The sequence below is a fragment of the Saimiri boliviensis genome, chromosome 2 (genome assembly GCF_048565385.1).
Source record: "Saimiri boliviensis isolate mSaiBol1 chromosome 2, mSaiBol1.pri, whole genome shotgun sequence".
Lineage (NCBI taxonomy): Eukaryota > Metazoa > Chordata > Mammalia > Primates > Cebidae > Saimiri > Saimiri boliviensis.
The window spans coordinates 133571459-133583784 of record NC_133450.1 but is presented as its reverse complement, the minus strand read 5'-3'; the positions used below and the strand labels follow the sequence as shown (position 1 = coordinate 133583784).

Genomic DNA, 12326 nt, shown 5'->3' with positions numbered 1-12326 from the left:
GAACAGCATGGAGGAAACCACTCCCACAATCTAATCACCTCCACCAAACCCCTCTCCTAACCCTTGGGGTTTACAATTCCTGATGAGCTTTGGGTGAACACACAGAGACAAACCATATCATAATTTCTAGGTGGGAATTGGTCAATTTATAAGTTATGAGTGAAGTATAAGAAAAATAAATGGTGCCCATGTGGTAGCTATCCAGTTAATCTATAAAACATCTCAATATTCATTTTATGAGAGGTCTAGGACAAGTTTGAGGCAGGCAGTTAGATAGATAGATAGATAGATAGATAGATAGATAGATAGATAGATAGACAATTCTACCAAATACTATAAATATATGTAACTATATATAGTATAGAAATAGAAATAGTATTTTATATAGTATTTGACAATTAATATCATACCTAATTATATATATATATATATATATATATATATATATATATTTTTTTTTTTTTCTTCCCAATTTGGTTTTTATTTTTTATTGAGTTTCATTCAGCAAACCTGAACATCTTATGGGGCCTCCAATGCCCACCATCTTCCAGAACCACAGCTGGCCACCCAGATGCTATTCAAGAAGTGTTCGTCATTTGGACTGTTTCTTACAGCACCTCAATTTCCAGAGTAGTGACTTTTTCAGTGAGGATTGCAGTGGTCCCTTTCTCACACCTGTACCGCCCAAACCTGGTCCCCTTCTTGTTGGGCACTGTGTATGTGTATAGGCGGAGAAAATCCAGCTTGCTCTTGCTGATGACACAGAGACAAATATTGCTTCCAGAGCCCAGGTCATTGAAGATGCCGGCAGCAATGGCTTCGCTCACCAGCTTCTTGGCTTCCTCCTCCTCCATGTCTGGCTTAAACTTATCTTCAAATGCAGCCATTGCTGCCAAGGAGCCAGAACCCACGGTGACATAAGGCAAATTATCAGTTGATCCATGAGGATAGATACTGTAGAGGTGAGGTCCAGTAACGTCTACTCTGCCTAAAACTAGGGCTGCACCAATGTAACCTTGATACCAGAAAAGCATCTGCTTCAGCATCCGATTGGCTGTCACAACTCTGGGAAGACGGTCCGTGGAAAGGGAGTAGAGCTCCAAGTTGGAAGAAATGAGCTGGGTTGTCATGTCTGTGTCTGCAGCTGTCCCAGCACCACAACAATAAATATTAGGAGATATGAAGTATATATATATATATATATATATATATATATAGATAGATAGATAGATAGATAGATAGATAGATAGATTCACCTGTAGGGGAGAGGATCTGGAGCATTTTCTGGGAGAGGCACAGTGAGACTCTATGAGTCCACCATCATATACAGCTTCTGTTCTTAAAACAAGAGTGTCCCTCTGAGATACTTGAACTGTTTCTTCCGCACCAAGGTAGAGCCTGGTATATTTTTATTATGATAGAGGCAGAGCATAAAAACAGTGATACGAAGCTCTCTAAAGGGTGTGACTTGATTTGCAGTCATTGAGAATAATTTCAATCGTAACGTTCATATGAAATGTTAGCTGTTTGGTGGTAAGTAATTAACAGAAAGCTGGCTGCTCCATGAGAGCAATACACAAAACAGTAGTCCAGTCATTTTAACAGAGAGAATGAGAAAATTCATAATGTAAGAACCAGCAGCTAGGCACTGCGGCACTGCCTGTAGTTCCATTTACTTGGGAGTTTGAGGTAAGAGGATCACTTAAGCCCTGGGTTTTGAGCCCAGCCTGGAAACGTAGCAAGACTCCATTTCTTGAGAAAACAAAGAAAAAAAACAATAACATTTTGGGGTCAGGACAAACCTCAAAAACTGCCCCTGAAAAGAAACCTGGATTTAATTGCATCAGATTGTTGATCAATTTCTGTTACAAAACAGGATCACTCTGCCAGAAATGAGCAGAGCGTAACGTCTGGGTGGTATGCTAAGAGACACCAACGGTCAAGCAGGAAACTCAGGTAACTAGGTTCTCAAAGGCAACTCCACCAAATGACAGCATTTCCATGGAAACCGCGTGCACATCCAGGACTGCACGTGTCAGCGATGACATCATACCGTCACAGTGTCTAGGAAAGAGCATCACTCAATCAGACAGGCCGAGGGACTTCAGAAATATCTAAGGGGAAATACAGTGTGCAAATATGCAAAAATGAGATAAGATGACGACGGCTAAATGATTATCAAGCCACAATTGCATCATGAAATTGCGTTTTCCCGAATGATAGGATTACTACCACTACCCCCCAGGACATCCCCGTCTACTCTGCGCAGAGCCCTCACCTCAGGCATCCCACCCCACAGCGCGCTATGTAGCAGAAGACATGCAAATCAGGCCCGCCTTTCTGCTGATGAAAAGCGGCCTGGCCCTGACCCTGCAGCTCTGGGAGAGGAGCCCCAGCCCTGGGATTCCCAGCTGTCTCTATCTGCTGATCAGCACTGAACACAGAGGACTCACCATGGAGTCTGGGCTGAGCTGGGTTTTCCTTGTTGCTTTTTAGAAGGTGATTCACGGAGAACTAGAGATACTGAGTGTGTGTGGACATGAGTGAGGGCAACAGTGGATGTGTGTGCCAGTGAATGACTAGGATGTCTCTGTGTTCGCAGGTGTCCAGTGTGAGGTGCAGCTGGTGGAGTCTGGGGGAGGCTTGGCAAAGCCTGAGGGGTCCCTGAGACTCTCCTGTGCAGCCTCTGGATTCACCTTCAGTGATTACTGGATGAGCTGGGTCCACCAGGCTCCAGGGAAGGGGCTGGAGTGGGTTGGAGAAATTAATCCTAATGGAGGTAGCACATACTACGCGGACTCCGGAAGGGCCGATTCACCATCTCCAGAGACAACGCCAAGAACTCGCTGTATCTGCAGATGAGCAGCCTGAGAGCCGAGGACACAGCCATGTATTACTGTGCGAGAGACACAGTGAGGTGAGGCCCGTGTGGGCCCGGACACAAACCTCCTGCAGGGGCGCGCAGGGTCGCCAGGGGTCGCTCGGGACCCACCGAGGACGGGGCGGGCCCCAGGAGCAGGTGCAGGGGGAGGGTCCTTTCTCCACAGCTGGAGAAGTCAGAACTCTGGAGTCTTTCAGGTTGTCATATTTTTATACTGTTATTTAGTATGTATTTATTATCACTGGTACTTAAGTTTTAATAAATTTAAACATTTTATGCAGTGTTATTTTTTAAAAATACATACTCAAGGTTTGGCGCAGTGGCTCACGCCTGTAATCCCAGCACTTTGGGAGGCCGAGGAGGGTGGATCTCCTGAGGTTGGGAGTTTGAGACCAGCCTGACCAACCCCGTCTCCACTAAAAACACAAAACTAGCCGGGTGTGGTGGCAAGCCTGTACTCCCGCTACCTGGGAGACTGAGGCAGGAGAATCGATTGAACCTTGGTGGCAGACGTTGCAGTGAGCCGAGATCACGCCATTGCACTCCAGCCTGGGCAACAAGAGAGAAACAGTCTCAAAATAATATATATATATATATATATGTGTGTGTGTGTGTGTCTGTATACATATATATATATACTTAAAATATGCATGTGTATACTGTACATATTCAAGGAATAATTATTTCTAATTATTTGCAGTTATTCTTCCAGAGTTTTATCATCTATTGCTATCAGCAACTATGACTGTGGGAACATAAATTTACAACTGTAGACATAAGTCTAAATACGACAAACCTGTTCAAAAACGTGTAGTCATTTATATTTAAAATTAAATACAATACATTTTAAAATATGCTCTAAATGATCAAACTTATTGATGAACGAAATATAAATTATTGAAGTTCTATGAAATCAAATCATAATTGATTTCAATAATTTTATATTGTTTATATTAATATATATTTACTTAAATATTATATATTGGTCAATTCAGAATAGCTAAGTTAAATTTCTAATGGCTTTGACACAAAATATGAAAATATTCTGAGGTGATGAATATGCTAATTAGCTTTATTTTATTATTCCATATTGTACTAATAAATCACAACATTTCTTTGTACCTCATAAATATATAACAATTTATCTATCTTCAAGACAATGATTTAACGCATCCCGGGTCATAATGTTTTTTCCCTTGTCCAGGTCTGATTGGATCGTCCTGAGAAACCCATCCACACTCCTGCCTCCTGAAGGCTTCTGAGTGTGGTTCCATGAAAGGCAGAAGCAGGCGCCCCGGGTGAGTCCACAGGACCTGGAGCCTCCCTCTTAAATTAGGGGCTCCCCTCGGAATCACAGGGCTCTTCATTATCCTCACCCTACTGTTGTACCAAACAAGATACATCACACTTCAATTCATCAGGCTTTGCTTTAATTTGCCCTGAAAAATCAAGGTAATCATTTTTGCAATGAATATCACAACCCACTATGAATAACTCCTTTCTTATTACTAAGTTTTCTTTTGAGGAGTTTCTAAGTATTACAGTTTCAATTTCTTTATGAGATGAATATTAGTATCTCCATATTAGAGATAATTTTTCTAAGTCGTTTCTGAAAATTAATTTGCCCAAGGGCCCATATGGCTTCTGTTAGAGATCCAGGATACAGTTAGAAATGTTAGCAGTAACAGCTGGAAAAACATTGAGAATATATTTAACTTAGTACATGTGCTCTCAAATATTCTTATTTCCCTATAGGTTGTTACGGTTATGGTTTTACACATGATATTTGTAATTAATACTAATAAGACAGTTAAAATATTGTATCAATTATTTAAAGACATTTGATAATAACAAAATGCATGCTCCACATATTTTTGAACATTCTGATTTCTCTATGAAATGTGTTTATTAACTTATTTATTATCAGACATCACCCTTCTGATTTCTGGAATTTAATTCTAGCAGCTATTGTTGAATATATTTTACTAATTCGTATTATATTGTTCACATTTTGAATATGATTTTATTGATAATTGCATTATTTACTAAATTTTAAAATACTTTCTTACATTATTTTTTAATTTTTTATTTTTAAAAAAATAAACAACACAAGTCACCTTCTCTGTGCTTCCAGTCAGCCCGCCCCCACATTTACACAATGGTTTGATCTCTGCTGCTGAAGGTTCTTTTTTTCAGTTTTGAGCTTCATATAAATGCTTCATATAAATCAAGCATTATAGACCACTTTTCTGGTAAGGGGTTACTTTTGTTATTTTTGACGTTTATTTATGCTATCTCAAATGTAAAATTACATCTACATATTGTCACTTATTCACTTAATGGAATGCCTTTGACATAAAATCTCAACGTTTTGACATATGGAGAGAGAGAGAGTGAGAGCGAGCCAGAGAGAGAGAAATATTATACCTGAGTCAGTCCGTTAAGCAATAAATGACAATAAGCTGATCCATTTTCCTGTCGATGGACTTTGAATTTGTTCTCAGTTTATTAATATCATAGCAAAGCTGCTTAAATATTTTTGTTTATATATAAATATTCATTTTTATTCAGAAAACACGTGGAAGTATGCATTTCTTCATCATGAAACTAAGCTTAATTTGTTCATCTTTATGGAACTATAATTGATCATAATTATTGTATATATTTAAGGTTCAGTGCTTGGTGTTTAGTTATTAATTGTTAAATTTTCACTATGATTTAGGAATTAGAATATCTATTACCTCACAGTTACCATTTTATTCCTTTTCATTTATTATGTTTGTGTCCAGTGAGAACACCTGACTTCTATCCTTTACCAGGGATCAGGTTTGCAATACAGTCCATTGCTTTACATTAGACCTCCAGAGATCAGGATAACTACAGTCCATTGCTTTACATTAGACCTCCAGAGATCAGGATAACTACAGTCCATTGCTTTACACTAGACCTCCGGAACCCACTCAGCCTGCACAACTGAAACTTGGTGCCCTTGACAAGCATCACTCCATTTCCCCTCCTCCCAGCCCTGAGAACCACTTTACTACTCTCTATTTCTAAGAATTTGAATATTTTAGATTCCACATAACAATGAAATAACGCAGCATTTGTCTTTCTGTGTCTGGCTTATTCCATTTAGAATAATGTTCTCCAGGCCCATCGATGTTTTTGGAAATATTATAATCTTTTTGTTAAAGGTCAAATCATATTCCACTGTATGTATATACATTTCCATTATACACACATTTACCTATGGCAATTAACTTTAAAAAATTCTAGGCCATTATGAATAAACTTATAATACATCTATTTTTTTTAACTTACTGATTTTATTTTCTTTGAATATATAGCCAGAAGTGGGATCAGCAGATTACATAATAGTTTCACTTTCAATGTATAAAATAATCTTTACTACCACACCATTGAATAATTCCGTTTTCACCAGCTTACTGTCAGCATTTCGTTGTCTTTTATGTGTGTACTAATAATCATGTTAAGCAACGTGAGGTGATATTTCACTGTGGTTTTGATTGGAATTCTTCTGAAGATAAGCAATGTTGATCACCTTTCTACGTCCTGCTGACAGTGTATGTCTTCCCAAGAATACAATGTCTATGCACAAGTCTTACCCTCTTAAAAATCAGTTTATTTGTATTTTTTGCTATTGTATGGGTCCTTCATACATTTAGATAGAACCACTTGTCAGATATAGAATTGCACTTAATTTATTTTTCTGTGTTTTTAGTGTCAAATCCATATAAATCATTTTCCAGATTAATTCCAGGGTGCTCTTTTTTTCTCTCTCAGTTTACAGTTTTACATATCATATTATTTTCCAGCCTTGAGTAAATTTTAGGTGACTTTTGTAAATGATGTGACACGAGATCTCATTTTCTTTCTGCATACGGATGCCCAGTTTTTACACTATTTGGTAGAAAGGCTATCCTTTCCTCATTGTGTGTTCTTGGAACACAAAATCTGGCAGAGATACACAAAAGAGGAAAATTTTAGACCAATATTCCTGATGATAGACCTAAAAATCTTCAAGTATATTCATACTGGCATATTGAATATACTAGCACATTAGAAAGTTAATACCTTATGATCATGTAGGTTTTACACCTTTCATGCAAGGTTAGCTCAACATACACAAATCAATAAAGGTGATTCATCACATAAGCACAATAAAATCCAAAAATTATATGATTATCTCAATAGATCCTGAGAAACTTTTCGTAAGATTCAACATTTTTCGTGATAAAAACCCTCAGCAGACTAGACATCAAAGAAACGTAACTTAAAATGATAAGAGGCATGTATGACAAACCCACAGCTAACATCATATGGAATCAACAGAAGCTCAAATCATTCCCTTCGTAACTGCAATTAAACAGGAGTACCCACTCTCATCACTCCTATTTAACATAGTGCTAGCCAGAGAAATCAGGCCAGAGAAAGAAATAAGAGGTATTCACATAATTAAATAAGTATTCAAACTATCTCAATTTACTGTTGATAGGATTCTATGCATAGAAAACTCTGTAGAAGCTTCCAAAAGAATCCTAGAATTGATAATCAACTTGAGTGATGTTTCAGGATATAGAATAAATATACAAAAATCAGTAGCTTTTTTATATACCAACAACATTCAGGGAGAGAACAAAATAAAGGACACAATCCCTCTTATAATATCTACAAAAAAAGACATACTTAGGAATACAGTTAACAAAGGAGGTGAAAGATCTCTGCAAGAAGAACTGCAAAACACTGTGAAAATAAAACAGAGAGGAAACAAATAAATGGAAAAACAATTCCATGCTCATGGATTGGAAGAAATAATACTGCAAAAATGGCAATATTTCCCTTCAAATTTTACATATTCAATGTTCTTATTATCAATATACCAGTTTTATTCTTCAGATAAATATTTTTAAAACTATTTTAAAATCTGTATGTAACCAAAAAAGAGCCAAACTAGCCAAAGTAATCCTAAGCCAAAAGAACAATGACCGAAAGATCACACTGTTTGACTTTAAACTCTACTATAAAGCCACAGTAACAAAAGTTGTTTGGTACTGATACAAGAACAAACACATAGATCAACGAAATAGAATAGAAAACTCAAAAATAAAGCTGCACACTTACAACCCTCTGTTTTTTGACAACTCTGAAAAACCTTAACAAGCAATGGGTAAAGGGCAACCTAGTCAATAAATGGTGCTGGTATAACTTGCTAGCCATATGCAGAAGATGGAAACTTTACTCCCAGCTATCACATATGAAAAAGAAAATCAACTCAAAGTGGATTATAGCTGTAAGCTAAGATTTCAAACTACAAAAAAATGTGGGAAGAAAACCCAGGAATACTCTTCTCTGCATTGGCCTTGAGAAAGAATTACTAGCTGTGAGATTTGTCTCTACATTACTACATCAGAGTGTTTCTCACATCATGTAAAAAATGTCAACCCTGTGAAATTCACTACTTTTTCTATAATTTTATTGTCTTATATCTAAAATGTCTGAAGTTGAAGGAAAGCAAGAATTTTTCTCATGCACCAAAGCCTATGTCATAATTAACAGATGGAGGTTAAACTCCAACTCTTTGAATGGAGAAATATCAACAAAATTTGGTGTAATTATACTGTTTTAGAAAAACATCCTTCTCTCATGAATTATATTTATTAGTTTATTAATAAGAGTATGTTTTTATAAATATTTATTTAATTCTTTGGTTGAAATTTTCCAACTCATTGGAAATTGGGAGTTTTTTCCAGTTGTCTCCTTCATCTTTTTCAAATATCTCATTTGTGTGTGTGTGTGTGTGTGTGTGTGTGTGTGTGTGTGCATGTGTGTGTGCTTGCCTTTTTAAGATTTTTAATAGTTATGTGGGGTACAAGTACATTTATGTTACATAAATATATTGCATAGTGATAAAGTCTGAGTTTTTAAAGTAAGCTCAACAGATGTACTACCTTGGAACCACTAAGTGATTAGTGATCTAATTTTCCAAATTGTATGAGTTTCTCATGTCTATTATTCAACTCTCTGTGTCTATGTACACATTTTTTAGCTCCAACTTATACATGAGAAAAAGCCATATTTGACTTTCTGTTTATGAGTTATTAGACTTAAGAAAATGACCTCCAGTTCCATCCATATTGCTTTCAAAGACATAATTTCCTGCTTTTTATGAATAAATTATTTTTCGTTGTGTGCTAATACCACATTCATCTTATTTGATTATCCATTGCTAGACACTTAGATTAACTCTGTATCTTTCTGACTGTAAATATTGCTGCAACAAACATATGAGTACATACATTTTTTGATACAGTGATTTATTTGGGAGGTACATATCATGTAGCAGGATTGCTGATAGAATGATAGATCTATTTGTAGTGGTTTCATAAACCTTTACAATTTTTTCCACATAAGTTACACTAATTTACATTATCAACAACAGTGTATAAATGTTTTTTTCTCTGAATTCTCACCAACATGTCTAACTTTTTAACTTTATAATAAGTCATTCTGACTGGTGTAAAGTTGTGTCTCACTGTTGTTTTAATATTCATGTATCTGATGATTAGTGTTGTTCAGCATTTTATTGTCATATGCTTGGTCATTTGAATGTCTTCTTCGCAAATGTGTGTTGGTGCCTTTTCCCACTATTTAACTGTGTAATTTATTCATTTGTTGTTGTTTCTGAGTTGTTTTTGTTCTTGGTAGATTCTAGATGTTCTTTATTGTACAGTAATGGAATAAATCTAAAAATCAATTGCAAAAAAAGTTGTTGAAACTATAAAAGAATGAGGCAATTTAGCAGCACAAGTCTGACCAATCATTGGCTCAACAATAAAATTAAGATTTAAAAAAAAAAATAGAAAGAGAAATGAAGACACAGCATACCAAACCCTCTGGGATATAGCAAAAGCAGTGCTAAGAAAAAAAGCTTATAGTTATAAATGTCTACTAAAATATAAAGATTACAAACTAGGTCTCTATTGATTTATTTCAAGGAACTAAACAATTAGAAAAAACCAACCTCAGAGCTAGAAGAAGAAAATAAAGATCACAGCAGAATTAAATTAGATTGAAACAAAAAAAAAATGTAAGGAATCAACCAGAAAACTGGTGGTTATTTTCAAACATGAACACAATTGGTAGATCCCTAACTATGTCAACCAGAAAAAGATAAATATTTAAATAATCACAAACAGAAATGATAAAGGTGGTATTACAACTGATGCCACAGAAATACAAAAGATTATCAAAGCATACTGAGCATCTCTATGCTCACAAACTAGAAGATCTAGAGGAAATCAATACATTTCTGGAAATATTCAACCTTCCCAACTTGAACCACGAAGGAATAAAATCCTAAATAGGCCAATAAGAGTAATAAGATTGAATCAGAAATTGAAAATCTTCCAACCATCAAAGCCCAGAACCAGATAAACTGACAGTCTAATTATACCAGACGTACCATTGTTTCTGGAACTATTTCAATAGATTAAGGAGAAGAGATTCTTCCCCAGCTGGTCTACAAAAATTGGTATCACCTGACAACAATAGAGACAAGGACACAACAACAACAACAACAACAACAACAACAAAAAGCTACAGGGAGATGTCCCCAATGAACCTAGATGTAAAATCATAAACAAGGACTAGCTAACTGAAACCAACAGCACAACAAAAAGATCATACATCATGATCAACTGGGTTTTACTCCAGGGATACAGAGACTGGATAAAAAAAACACATCAATAAATATGATTCACTATATAAACATAATTTTAAAAAATAAGACCATCTCAATGGATGCAAAAAAATTATTCAGTAAAATTCAATATCCCTCGTGAAAACCCCCTCGATAAACTTAGCAGCAAAGAAACAGACCTCAAAATATTAAAAGCCACATACAACAACCAACAAAAACCCTTAAGGATCTTAAATAATAAATAAAACAATAAAACAGGGATCTTCTTAAATTTCGTAAAAACATATGCAACTGATTCATTCCATGGACTGCTAGTGACTTAGTAGTGAAGACATGAATGACTGTAAAAAAAGCCACGTACAACAAAATCTCACATCATACGAAATGAGAAAAAGTTGCAAAAATATTCCTGAAGAACACGTACAGGAAGGCACACTTTCACCACTCCTATTCGACGTATTACTGAAACTCCAGGAAAGAAAAAAAGAAATATGTATTTCAAGTTCCAAGCTAAGGAATCCCAGAGGGCCATACCCAGGAACTCACTTTTTATCTAAGAATAACATCCAAACCCCTGCCTATCCCTTGGAAAAGAGGATTTACAGCTGATTGAGTCTCTTTGTTTCGGGTTAAATGGAAGTTGTTAGGTGGAGGATGTCATGTGAAAATTACTACATAAGCTGAATAATTTTGTCAAATGGTCATAGTTTTCTTCTCCAGCCTGCTGTACCTGAACCACACTGTGTGAGAACCCTCAATAAACTCTAGGTCGTGTTCACTGGTCTGGGTTTATTTCTTTGGCCTGTTGTACATGATGCCAGTCCTATTGGAGTCAATATTGGTCTGGCACGACATTCAGTGAACCTGGCAAAAGGTAAAAAAATGTGATGAACACCCACACAGTGGACTCTAAAGAAAGGAGACGCCTGCAGAAATCCCGGGCAGGCTGTGAATTTCTATGTGTGGCCCAACAGCTGCTGTCCCTGATGGGTGGGGCCCACGGCATGAGGATGGGGATGCTACCAAAATGCCAAGCGTTCTGGAAGAACCACTTCAGAGGGTGCATCTTTCAAAGTGCAAGTCAGACGCCCAAGCTGTTGCATTTGCAGGTGGCTGGTCCCTCCCGACTGCACTCTGAGCACCCACTGAGGCAGAGCTCACTGTGTGGGCTACCATGAGTCAGTCACAAGAAGAGCGACTCCTAGAGAAGCATGCCAGACCAGCTCAGACTAATCAGATCTTTCTGTCCTGGGTGTGTAAGCAGAATGGTACAATGGGGGTGGTGGCTTGTCGAGAGCACATTTGAAGGATTTCTGACCATCACACGAATTAGGTAAGGCTATGATGACTAAATTTTCCTGGGACCCTAAGACCTAGGATCCGATGAAGAGTTCTAGGGTGGGTATGTGGGCTCACCCCTGTAATCTCGGCACGTTGGGAGGTCAAGGTGGATAGATTGCCTGAGTTCAGGAGTTTTTGACCATCCTGAGCAACATGGTGAAACCCCGTCTCAACTAAAATACCAAAAAAAAAAAAAATCGCTGTGCGTGGTGCCATAGTGCCTGTAGTCCAGCTATTTGTGAGACTGAGGCAGAGGAATTCCTTGAACTCAGGAGGCAGAGGTTTCAGTGAGCCGAGATCACACCACTGCACTCCAGCCTGGTCGAAAGAGTGAGACTTCATCTCAAAAATAAAATAAAGAGCTCTAATGGGGAGGAGGATGAA

General features: G+C 37.1%; 1 pseudogene; it reads right to left on the bottom strand.

The window, feature by feature from the left end:
* Positions 1–604: 604 nt before the first annotated feature.
* LOC141582487 (proteasome subunit beta type-7 pseudogene) lies at positions 605–1184 on the bottom strand (annotated as a pseudogene).
* Positions 1185–12326: the final 11142 nt, after the last annotated feature.